Raw genomic sequence first — 12,752 nt, 5'->3', positions numbered from 1 at the left:
CAGCTTACAGACCAAATTGGGCCCTCGGTTGTTTCTGCATGGGCCATGATGAGCTAAGCATTGTTTTTTTACATTTTTAAAGGGATGTAAACAAAATAAAGAAAAAAATCACAAGGAAGGCTATGTGACAGCCCACTGAATGTGGCCTGCAAGGCCTAAAATACATACTACTTCGCCCTTTACAGAGTTTGCCAATGTCTGGTCTAGATAATGTTGTATCTACTAGTAGGCTCCTGCTCCATTCTGGTTCATAGAACTCTCTGGAACATTGTGGGAGGAGGCTTTCTTGCTAGCTGTGCAATCATTGTTTAATTCTGTCTCCTTCACTGTCCTACAACTCCAGGAAGGCATACTCTTAGGCCCTGGCATGGGACAGATCTTCAGTAAGAATGCATGAGGTCTGTTTCCAGCATCCCTGCAGCCTGTACGCAGCACCACGCAGGCTGAACAATTACTTGTGCATAATGCATACTGCAACCATATGCTCCTTTTATCCAATTAACCATCACAGAGGCTTTACTAGGCTCCTGCGAGGCTGCTGCCAGGCCTGTCTCTGTCCAGCAGGAGCTCAGAATCCGATAGGAAAGATCAGACATGGACACAAATAACTACAATCCAAGCTAGACCATGATTCATGCCCCAGAAGAAAGGTAGAGAACGTGAAATGCACACACAAAAGGAAGAGGCAATTAAATCTGAACGGGAATTAACACTCCACTATATAAATGGGCGAGACCAGGAAGAGGCAATTCACAAAGGGGAACACACTCTAATAAAACAAATATATGGGAAAACCTTCAGCCTTACTAGTAGTCAGACAAATGCTAATAAAAATTACTGTGAGATATCTTTTTACGATTATTAAAATATTAAAAGATCTATTTCAGGTCATCATGACCAGTGTTCTCAATGGTGCTATGAAATGGCTCTCTCACACACCACTGTTGGGTGAGAATGAAATTGAATACTCTTTGAAATCAATTTGGTAATAATATTAAATATAAAAATGTACAGACTTTATGAGCCAGTTATCCCACTTCTAAGAATTGGACCAAGAAAATAATTCAAAATAACGAAAAGTTTATGCGCTAATACACGGGACTAATACCGTAGCTGTTAATTAATTACTGTGAAGCAACAGAAAATCTCACTGTGGAATTCTCTTCCCAAGATCCCTTTTCCACCCCAGCTACCTAGTTATATAGAGGACCCTCATTGGCAGGATGGGATCCTGCTCCTGCTACTCAGAGGAGTCTGCTCCTGAGAAGGAGGGACCAGTGCTGTCGGGGAAGCTGGATTGTCATGTTTGCGGCTTGGCCATGATCAGTGAGTGTTTCTGTCAGGGGGACTGGAAAAGCAGAGGAAGCTGTTTCTATCTCTCTCTCCCTCTCCCTTCCTCTCTGAAATCATAAATATATATATATATATATATATATATATATATATATATATATATATATTTTTTTTTTTTTTTTTTTTTTTAAAAAGACCATGGAAGCAACATGGGGAAAGGGGATTTTGATCCAATACAACATTACAAGTGTGCTACATATTCAACACACATGGACAGAAAAACTAGAAAGGGCTACATTAAAATGATAAAAGTTGCGCCAGCAGCGGGGATAAAAGTGATTATTTTCTCTCTTTTCATATTGTTGCATGGCTTTTCTTAAACTTAAGAAAAAATTCTGAGTGAAGAGATGAGTCATAGACCAAAACAACTGTGATGCTGAGCGAATAGCGCTTGTTGCCCAGACAGAGGGCAGATACGGGGCCATGGAACCAAGGGAAGGATGCTTTTTTTTTTTTTTTACCTCCCCCAGGGGAGATCAGAGAAAGCCCAGGAAAGGAAGCAGTGTTTGAAATAGGCTTCCAGCAACAAGAAGGACTTGAACAGGGAGCAAGGTGTCCAGGCGAGGAGGGAAATGCTTTGAGGATCCAGACTGAGTCAGGTTTATCCCTGTCCCCCCATCGCACAGCCTGGCCCCCGTTCTGAGGGGCTTCTCTCCCCACACGCTGGGCACCAATGCTGCACTGGCAGTGTGGACGCAGAGAGGAATCTGACAGGGTCCCTGACCTCCGGAAGCCCAGCCTGGCCAAGCAGACAGATCTGGAAGTTGATAATAGAAGCCCTGTATGCTATTGTCTAGTGTCACCTAGACAAACTCCGCTTTACACTGGGGAAACTAATAATGAGATCACACAAAATCTGCCTGTGACACTCACAGCCAGACCTTCCCCTCCGGACCTGGAGCCCTGCTGGTCACAGGAGGACAGGCGGACAACAACACTGGCCACAGCCGCTTCCTCCCCGCCCACCCCCACCCCCCCACCCCCCACACACCCCCAAAGGGCTCTACATTCCTCATTCAGCCAGACACAAAGGGAGCAGCACTGGGCTGGTTTTGGAGGGTGCAGATGAGAAGGATCAGACATGGTCCTGCCCTCGGGGATTTCACAGGCCAGTGGGCATGGGGAACTGCAGACACATAGCCGTCCACTAACACGAAGGACTCAGACCTCCAGGTACCAAACGAGGGAGGCAGGTTCTTGGATTATAACTGCTAAGCCGGCACCAGGAACCAAACCTTGAATTTACAGGGATAGACACTGCAGGCCAAAGTGGGGAGGGGGCTTGCTCACGGTCACACAGAGGTCAGTGGCAGACCCAGGACAGGAGCCCGAGCATTCTCTCTCTTCACACCCCACCTTTTCCCCAGCATGGAAAGCAGAAATCTCAGGCATAATATCTGCTCTCCCCAGCAGTTGCTGAGATTTGGGGAACAATGGACAAAAGAACTCAATGCTCACAGGGACAGTGCCATTGTCCTGGTGCAGCCATTGCCCTCACACCCAGCTAGGGCCAGGCTCCTGATCCTCACAGCTGCTCCTGGAGCCCCAGGGGCTTGTCACCTGCTCAGGTGCTGACTGTCCCCAACCCATGCTGCTTGCCCAAGCCTCTGGGCTATGGTTAAACCTCTGAGGTGGACCAGAGAGCTGGGGCTGTCAGGCACTTTTGTCCCAAACAGGAATCTCAGGGAGAGGAACAAAGGACTCCCACTTGCTGAGCATCTACTGGGTGCCAGGGGTGGAACCAAGACCTCCTTATGTATTGTCTCAATTCATCCTCTCAGCTCCTCTTGTCGGGGTGAATAGGATGACACAGACAGGAAGCTGGGGCCCAAGAGTCAGATATCCCAGGCCAGAGCTCTCTGGGAATCCCAGATGCAAAGTTAGTTTTTGTCGGGAATTATTTTATTGAGGTACCTGGGTTGAGATGACAGGAAAGGAGAAAGCTGCCAATAGCTTTCCATCAATGAGGGTGGGCAGTGGGAACAGCAAGCAGGCCTCAGGGTGGGTCAGTATTTCAAAGACACATGGTTTAGATCCCCCAGCCCCGACCCATGCAATCGGCCAGACCCAGTTGGTCAGGACCATGGCTGTCAGGAGATGGAGCAAGCATCACCCTGAAAACAGGCCAATTTCACAGCCCCCTTTGTGGTGCAGGAGATGCTGTGATGGGTTACAGAAGGCTGGGCACAACTGCTGATAACATAGTCCTCTGTATCCCATGCAGAGTATATGAAACCATCAATAGGGGCTCCCAGAGGCAGTGCATGCAGTGGGCAGGAGCATGGGTTCTGCAGCCAGAAGGACTGGAACCTTAGGTGAGGGGCTTAACACCTTTGAACCTCAGTAATCTCATCTGTAAAATGGAGATAATGATCACCGCCACCTCCAAATGGTTGTATGCACTGTGAGATAATGCACGGAAAGCACGGAGCACAGTGCCCAGTGAGCAGTGAGAGCCCAGTGGACGGCAGCATTAATAGCAGCAATAGCATGAGTGGTATAAACCATGGTATCACCAGAAGGGACAGAGGCTGCCATTTCAGACTGGGCCTGCAGAGTAGGGGCTATGAGGCGTTAACTCAGGTCTTAGGGGCCACTAGACATGGTGGAGTCAGGCAGGGCTGTCCCTAGAAGGGAGGAGAGCCTGGGGCAAGTCAGCCAATGCAGGGCCCACCCTATCAGCATAACGAATGTCATAGGAAAGTAGGTGCCGGGCGGTGTCAATCTTAGTACAGTCAGCAATGTCCAACCCCCTCCCCGTGCTGAACATATTTGCTCACACTCTATCCCAGCACCTGGCACAGCCGGCCACAGAGTAGACCCCCACTAATTTTCATTGGATAAAAGAAGTCACACAGTGCATCAGGGTTTCATCCCAGTCAAATGAGCTCCTTCTTTCTTTCCTGTTTCACATAATAGGCATCTATGTAGATTTTCCTTGGAACAAAAAGGGGTTTTAAAAAATAAAATTGATCTATATTGCTAAGTGCCAAAGAAGAAAAGAAAGCTTGTGTACTGCTATGTTGAGGGACTTATTTTTAGATGATGTGCATTTCTAAGGATCTGTATGTCTAATCTGAGCTTTTCCTATAGCAGGTTGTTCTCACAGTACCTGGAGACTTACCAGTGTTCTGATGTATTATGAAGCTTTTAATCCCTACTATGCACAAGCCTAGTATTTTTCAGTATTACAAAATTTTAGGCAAAATTTTTATGGCTTTTCTCTTTCCTTCAAAATGTTACTGCTTTATCTATGCCATGCATACATTTTTATTTAAAATATTATTTATGAGCTTGGGCAGCAGTGGCTCAGTAGCTGAGTGTCGACCTATGAACCAGGAGGTCACAGTTCGATTCCCAGTCAGGGTACATGCCCGGGTTGCGGGCTTGATCCCCAGTGTGGGGCGTGCAAAAGACAGCCTGATCAATGATTCTCTCTCATCACTGATATTTCTATTTCTCTCTCCCTCTCCCTTCCTCTCTGAAATCAATAAAAATATATTTGAAAAAATATTATTTATGAGATCCTTAACATTATCAAACAAAATTGTATATAATACTACTAGAGGTCCAGTGCATGAATTCGTGCACAGGTGGGGTCCCCGGGGGGGAGGGCCACACGATTGGCCCTCCAGGCGGGCGATGGGACACCCTTCCTAGCCCAGGATTTGGATCCATCCCACTGACGTGCAGGTTGTCAGGAGCCACCTGGCGACTGCTTTTATATTCTTTCTTCCTTGCAGAATGTCTATGGAGGGGACGCAGCCGGAGGCTGACTTCCAGGAGGCTGATGGCACTGTCGGGATCGTGCTGGCAGCACTGGTCCATTGATGCCTGGCCCATTCTCTGGAGATTGGACCTGCAGGACTACTGAGGAAGTGAGTGGCTGCCGCCAGGCTGGTGGACCTCCAGGACAGGTCAGCTAAGTGGGAGTGCACTGACCACCAGGGGGCAGCTCTTGCAATGAGCGCCTGCCCCCTGGTGGTCAGTGCGTATCATAGCGACTGGTCATTCCAGTCATTTGGTTGTAATGGCTGCTTAGGCTTTTATATATATAGATATAGTATATAATCACCAAGTTTGAAAAAAAATAAAATTGATATCCAATAACCTAGTTTATACTCCTCCTTTTACAGAAGGGGAAACAAAGCTTAGAAAGTCAGAGGGACCTGACCAGAGGCAGAGTGCACTCAGCAAGTTCCCACAGACTCTTTCTCCTCCACCCTGTTAGATCATCTTCCAAGATGCTGAGGCTGTGGAGCCACTAGCAGGCTTGGAGACTCTGGGGCTGGAGCCTCTGGGTGCTGCTGCCAGAAGTGCAAGACGGGATTCTACAATTGTTCCTGCAGCTGGGAACCGAACTGAGTGTAGGCAGAGGTGGTGCCCCAGATTTATGCACCAGGATGTTTATCATCGGGTTATTTATAATGCTGAAAAATTGGAAATGAGTAGAAACAGGTTGATAAATCATGCCACAACCTTTTAATGGAACATAATGCAGCAACCTAAATTCATCTCTTTAGAGACTGTTAAATATTAAGTTAGAATCAAGGCAAAATAAAAACTTCTAAATAAGACTGCCACCAATTTAAAAAACACATACATTCAAAAATAGGAGAAAGGCTTGTCAGAAATATATCTTAATGTTAAGAATGGTTATTCTCTGGGAGGTTGGAGTGGGGGTTTAATGGGTAATGTGTGTTTTTTCTTCTACATATTTTTTTGTATTCTCCAAATTTTCTACAATAAACATGCATTACCTTTAGAATCAGAAAGGAGAAAAAAATTAACACTTCCTGTCCAGGGCCAGGGCCCACTGAGAGGGTCATGTCCCGCTGAGAGGGCCAGGCTCATTCATCCTATGATTCAGTGAATATCCACTCAACATACTGTTTTGGGCCCTTGTGTTTTCAGACACTGGGAATCATGTCAGCTCTTTCCCCTTGCACAGATACCATTTTTAACCCACTTCATGAACCAGTCACCACATATTATAGGCTCCCTCTTTTTAAAATATTTTTATCAATTTTTAGAGAGAGAGTAAGGGAGAGGGAGAAAGAGAGAGACATCAATGTGAGAGTGAAAGAAACATTGATTGGTTACCTTCTGCATACTCCCTACGGGGATAGAGCCACAACCTGGGCATGTCCCCTGATGGGGAATCGAATTACCACCTTTCATTGCATGGGACGACACCCAACCAACTGAGCCACACTGGCCAGAGCTAGGCTTCCTCTTAATTGCAGGACCAATCAGTAGAGATTCTGAAAATGCTGTAATATGTATATTTTGCAGTTAGGAAAGCAATTTAAATGTGCAAGCTTTAAAACCCCAAAAGATACTATCTTTTGCACCCCATAGATTGTCCTTCATCTTCTAAGAAGGAATCATGTCAGCTCTTTCCCCTTGCATAGATTTCAACGGTTCTTATTTTTTCTAGCTGATCTTATCACTAAGGCTAATGGTCCCTGGTGCACTGTGTGACTTTGAACAAGTCACTTGACCTCTCTAGGTTTCGGCTTCTCCCTCTCCAGTGTGAGTTCTTAGCTTCTCTTGGCTTCTTGGTGGTAGCCAGGAGACAGTGTCAAGAAGGAGAGTTTTTGGCCTCTGAACCCTTTGGCCGGGTCCTTAAAACAGTGTCCCTCAAATGCTGGGTCATTGATTTTCTCATCCAGACCTCCGAGCATTTCAGAGAAGAAGTAGCATCCTTCAAGGGCGGTGCTAAGATAGACTCAGCATCCTAAATGGGCAAATCATTCTGATCTAAATCTTTATGGGCTCCCAGTGCCTCATTAAACATCCAAGCCCCGGAGGCTCTGAATCACAGCTCCTCTTCCCTCCTAGCCTTTAGGAGGAGTTCTGATTACCCCATAAATTACATGATGTCGGAGGGTATCTGCAGGCCCTTCATCTTGCAATCCAGCCGCCAACATTTTTATGGGATACGGATCCTGCTAGGCTCCCGCTCTCCTCCATCCCCATGGTTACCAGGGAGGGCCCAGCTGAACGGCTTCCTTGGAGCACTAGCTCAATCTCCACTGATATTTCTCCCCTCCCAGGAACGCTTTAAATTCTCCCGGATGGAAAGTTCCTTCTACCAGAAGCCTTTGTTCTCAGCTCTCCTGCCAAAATGAAGTCTAGGTGGCCTGCAGATCCTGCTGCCTTATTGAAACCAAATGAACCACTTTTTAGCCAAGTGAAGGGCCTCACTCTCACTCCTCCCAGGAGCAACCAGAATCACTATGAGGACCCCCATCTTGGGGCCAGACCCCAAATAGTAGCCATGGTGAGCAGCCAGCCAACCAGAAGGAGTGGTTAGGGGAGCCATAAAAACATAAGGTATAAAGAAGACCCAAATCCTCTCATCTCATATCTCAGCCCCCAAATCTCTGTCCCTCAGTTTCCTGGGGCCTGTGGTTGGTCCCCATGCCTTCATCTTACTTGCTGGCCATTTAGGTCCACTGCCTACTGTCTTACTTGGCTTTTCCCAGATGTTGGCCAGGGGACTAGGACTCGGATATACACATATACTTGGGAGGTGACCCCAGGAAACACCTGCTAGAGAGTGAGATGTGAGGCAGGGAAGGGAAGGCAGCTTATGAAGGTGTGTGGTCAAGCTTCCACCCGCAGGGGAACTCGGGGTCAGAGTTCTCCATCCCCTCTGCCCGGAACAAGGTGGCTGCGGTGTGACACACAGGTCTCAGCTGGTCATTGGCTGGAGGCTGCTGGGGAGGCCACTTTTCATCTCTGGCACTTTTGGTTTACTGTGGTCTCTGGCCAGCAGGGTAACCCATTGGGCGAAGAGATGCAGACATGACATGTGGAAGCCAGGCAGTCATTGCAATGGGAAGGCTAAAGGGAACCTCTGCTACAGCTACTTAGACACTTGGCAGGAGGCTCCCCTTCTCTGGGAAGCTATTCTGGCCACCACGCCCTGAGCAGAGTTAGGCCAGCTTTAGCCCCTTTTATAACCTTGCTTCCCTCTGAGGCAGTGGGGAATGTGGGGACACTGGGCTCCAGGGAGGGAGGGAGTGCTCCCTCTCAAGAGGCTGCAGGGATAGGACCCACCCGCTGACATCACCAGGTCTGATTGTCTTTCTCCACCCTGATGCCCCCCCCCCCCATTTCCAGCATTGAGGGGAGGCATTTACTTTCTTGGGAAGTTGGGGAACCCTGAGCAGGAATCCTTTATCAGCTGCCTTCCTTTCCCTGCTTCACTGCCTCACTCTTCCACCTGTGTTTCCTGAGACTACCTTTCACATAAACCTCTTGTACTCAAACGCTTCCTCAGGTCTACCTCTGGGGAACCCAAACTACTAGTAAGACAGTAGGCAACAGGGAGAAATGTCAGACAGGTGAGAAAAGGCATTTTCCTGGAAAAGTCTAGATAGCAAGACTGGGTGGTATAAAAATGTCAGTTCTTCCCAAATTAAATTCTGTGCTAATTCAATCTAATAAAAAACACAGTGGAACAACATTTAGAACTTAGTTTTTTAAAAGAATTTTTAAGTCAATGTATCACTTTCCTATGGCTGCTGCAACAAATTACCACAAACTCAGTGGCTTAAAACAACACAAATGTATCCTCCTATCGTTCTGGAGGGTCAGAAGTCTGAGATGAGTCTTAAGGAGCTAAAATCAAGGTGCTGGCAGGGCTTGTTCCTTCTGAAAGCTCCAGGAGATCATTTGTTTCTTGCCTCCTCCAGCTTCTACAGTCGGCCTGCATTCCTTGGCTTCTGGCCCCATGATTCCCAATTCTGCTTCCATCATCTCTTTCTACGACTCTTGCCTCCCTCTTATAAGGACCCTTTTGATTACATATGGCCTATATGGATAATCCAGGGTAATCTTCCCATCTCGAGATCCTTGACTTAATCACATCTGCAAAATCCCTTTTGCCATGTAAGGGAACATTTACAGGTTCTAGGAATTAGGATGTGGATGTCTTTGGAAGGGTATTATTATTTGGAAGGGGAAGCATATGAGATCTCATTCCCCTGCATATGTTGTCAGTTTGGCTCAAATAAACTCATAAAATTTTTTTTTAAAACAGAGTAACAAAGGCAAACTTGCTTACTTGATAAACTCTACAACTCTAATAATTGAAACAGTGTATTCTTGATGGAAAAAATCAACAGTTACACAATGGCATAGAAATAAATTCAATTATATGTTAAAGGCTGTTTTAAGATAAATGTGGTAAATCCAGTATGTGTGGAAAGAAGTAATTACTCAATATATAGTTCAGTTGGTTAATTATGTGGGGACAGATATTTTCTTACAAAATAAATTATAGGTAGATTAAAGACTGTAATGTTTGAGTTGAACCAATGAGTTATTATTACAATGAGATACCACTACAACCCACTAGAATGCCTAAAAAATTTAAAACTTGTATCAAATATTGGCAAGGATATGGAGAAACTAGAACCCCACACTCAGCTGGTATGAATGCAAAATTGTACAATCACATTGGAAAATAGCTTGTCAGTTTCTAAAAAAGTTAAGCATACATTGAGTATATAAGATAGCAATTCCATTCCTAGATATTTACCCAATCAAAGTAAAAACTTGTGTCTACAAAAAGACTGGTACAAAAATGTTCATTGGAGCATTATTCATAATAGCTGCATACTAGAAACAACCCAAATGCCAATGGACAGGAGAATGAATAAACAAACTGTATTATATTCATACAATGGAATACCGGTAAGCAATTAAAAGTGACAATGTTACCAACAGCACAGCATGGCTAAGTCACAAACACATTACGTTGCGTGAAAGGAGCTGAAAGGTACATATTTCATGATCTGTTTCCACGAAATGCGAGAACAAGCAAGGCTGATCTCTGGTGATAGAAATCAGAGCAGTGATTGCCTCTGGCAGAGCAGACAGGGGATGAGGACTGACTGGGAAGGGACACAGGGAAACTTTCTGGGGCAACAGAAATGTAGGTTACCCAGGTATATGCACGTGTCAAAACTCGTGCAACTTAACACGTTCTGTGCATCTCATTAACAAAAAGTGAAAAAATAAGTACAATTAGAAGGTAAATGCCAAATTAGAAATAATGTCTGTGAAAAATATGACAGTCTCGTACTTTAATATAGAAAGATTACTTGGAAAAATAAAACATCCTAACAGGGGGGGAGGGAGGAAGTGAGCACAAACAATTCCTTCCAAAGGAGAGAATACATACACATGCACACACACACACACACAGATATAAAAAATAGTATTAAATGGTATGGACATATATTATTCATGTATACATATACATATATGTAAATATGCCTAAATATGAAAAATGATAAGAGATATTTCTATATATGAAAAGTAGTAATAAAAGAAATATAAGTTAAAACAATAACTCTAGGCATCAAATTAATTAACAAAGACGGTTCAATAATGATGACACTGAATGGTTACGTGGATAAGCAAAAGGGGACTGTGCTCAATGATGGCTCACCCAGGGTTAGGCAAAATCCTCCCTCATCCCAACCTTTTTCTCCTCTGCAGCACTGGCCTTGAAGAAAGCCTCCCCTAGCAGAAGTGACCACACCCAGGCAGGAACTCCAAAACACAGTCCTGGCTGCACTGGTCGCCAGAGTGTCACGTGGAAGGTCAGAGATGGAGAGGTCAGAGAGCCCAGCACAGATGCTATGCTGCTCATGGGTTTTTATCCTGCCTCACAAATTCCGCCCCACTCCTCTCATCATAACCTGGAATCCTATTCATTCAGTTCTCCCATCTACATTACTCTAAGTCTTTCCAGCCACTGCCACACCTGTTCTCATATAAGAGATTGACTTTTATAATCTTGTATCAGTCAATAATGTCCCAGAAAGTCACAGGGCCTGAGGAAATAGGGGTTTCCTCCGATAAGTCATCATCTTCTTTCCTTTGTATGAAAAGTCAAATGAGCAGAGAAAAGGAACAGGCAGCTCAGAGGTGAAAATGCAGTTAATTAACAAACATATATGAAAACATTCAACCTCACTGGTATTGAAAAATACAAATAAAATGGCCATAAAATTAGCAAGTATTTTATATATAAAAATTTGCAAAAAAAAATTTTTATCTATAAAATTAGCAAAAATTATTTTTATTATGGATACCCAATGCTAATAAGAATATAATGAAATTGAGGGTACTACATATTGTACTGTCCTTTGAGAAAGCAACTTGACAATATATATTGAGTCATAAAAATGTCTACACTATCGACACAGCAATTCATCTTCTGAAATGGAACACTAAAGAAAAAAGCCTAAAAAAAGAAGAGAAAACAAAGCTTTATGTACAAAGATGCTCACAGTCATTTGGAAACAGCATAAATAACCCACGAAAATATAGTTAAGTAAATGAGAATACATACATAAAATGAAATATTCTGTAGGCATTCAAGAAATGTGACTCAATAGAAAAAGCAATTCACTGAAAACATGATCAGACATCCCCATAATTAAATAAATCAAATTAAAGCAATAGAAATATACTATGTTTCCCCCTTCAGATTGGCAAAGATTTAAAATTTTGTTAATGTCCTATTGGTAAATGGGGGGTGGGGCCGTGCTCATCCACTGTTCATGGGAGTGTACATACTGTAACTTATGCATGTGTGTAAACTAGCAAGCATATAGAAAAATACAGGCAGTAATATAATTAACATCGGTGTATCTCCTACCCAAGTTTTGAAATATTAACATTTATGAAACTTCTTTAAAAAGCAATGTGTCCATAACTATCACACTTGTAAATATATATGCTCTTATATAGCCCAACAATTCCACGTATTAATATGTATCCTCTTTAAATGTACATATTGTTGTTGACTCCAATAATTGCATTCTTAGGGATTTAATATACAACAATAGTTCCTCCTGGGCACAAAGATGAATGGACTAAAAGGCACATTGAAGTATCACTTCTAATGGCAATAGAGTGGAAACAACACCATGTCAACATAGAATTGGTTAAACAATCCTGCCCCATCTCCACACACCATCCTACTCTCAAAACAGAATGAGCACTCTCTCCATATGCTAATAAGAAAGTATCTCCAAGATACAGCATTGAGTGAAAAAAGAACAGAACACTGTCGGATCCCACTTGTCTATTTTAAAATATATGCATATATACACATAGATGTGTTACAAGTTTTGGGAAGAATTCCCAAAAAAACTATAAAAAGCAGTTACATCAAAAAAGGCAGGCTGGAAGAAAATGGAGAAGCCCTTTACTTTCATCTTTTATTCCTTTCTGAATTGTTTGCATTTTGTTTTACCATATACATGTGTTACTTTTGTAATTGAAGAACTAATTTTAAAAGATAAGTATGAATACTGTGTGGCAAATGGGAAATGCGTATGGTATTATCTTAGGTGACCAAAACAAAA

Source organism: Plecotus auritus (genome assembly GCF_963455305.1).
Source record: "Plecotus auritus genome assembly, chromosome: 5".
NCBI lineage: Eukaryota > Metazoa > Chordata > Mammalia > Chiroptera > Vespertilionidae > Plecotus > Plecotus auritus.
Note: the sequence above shows the minus strand (reverse complement) of the source record.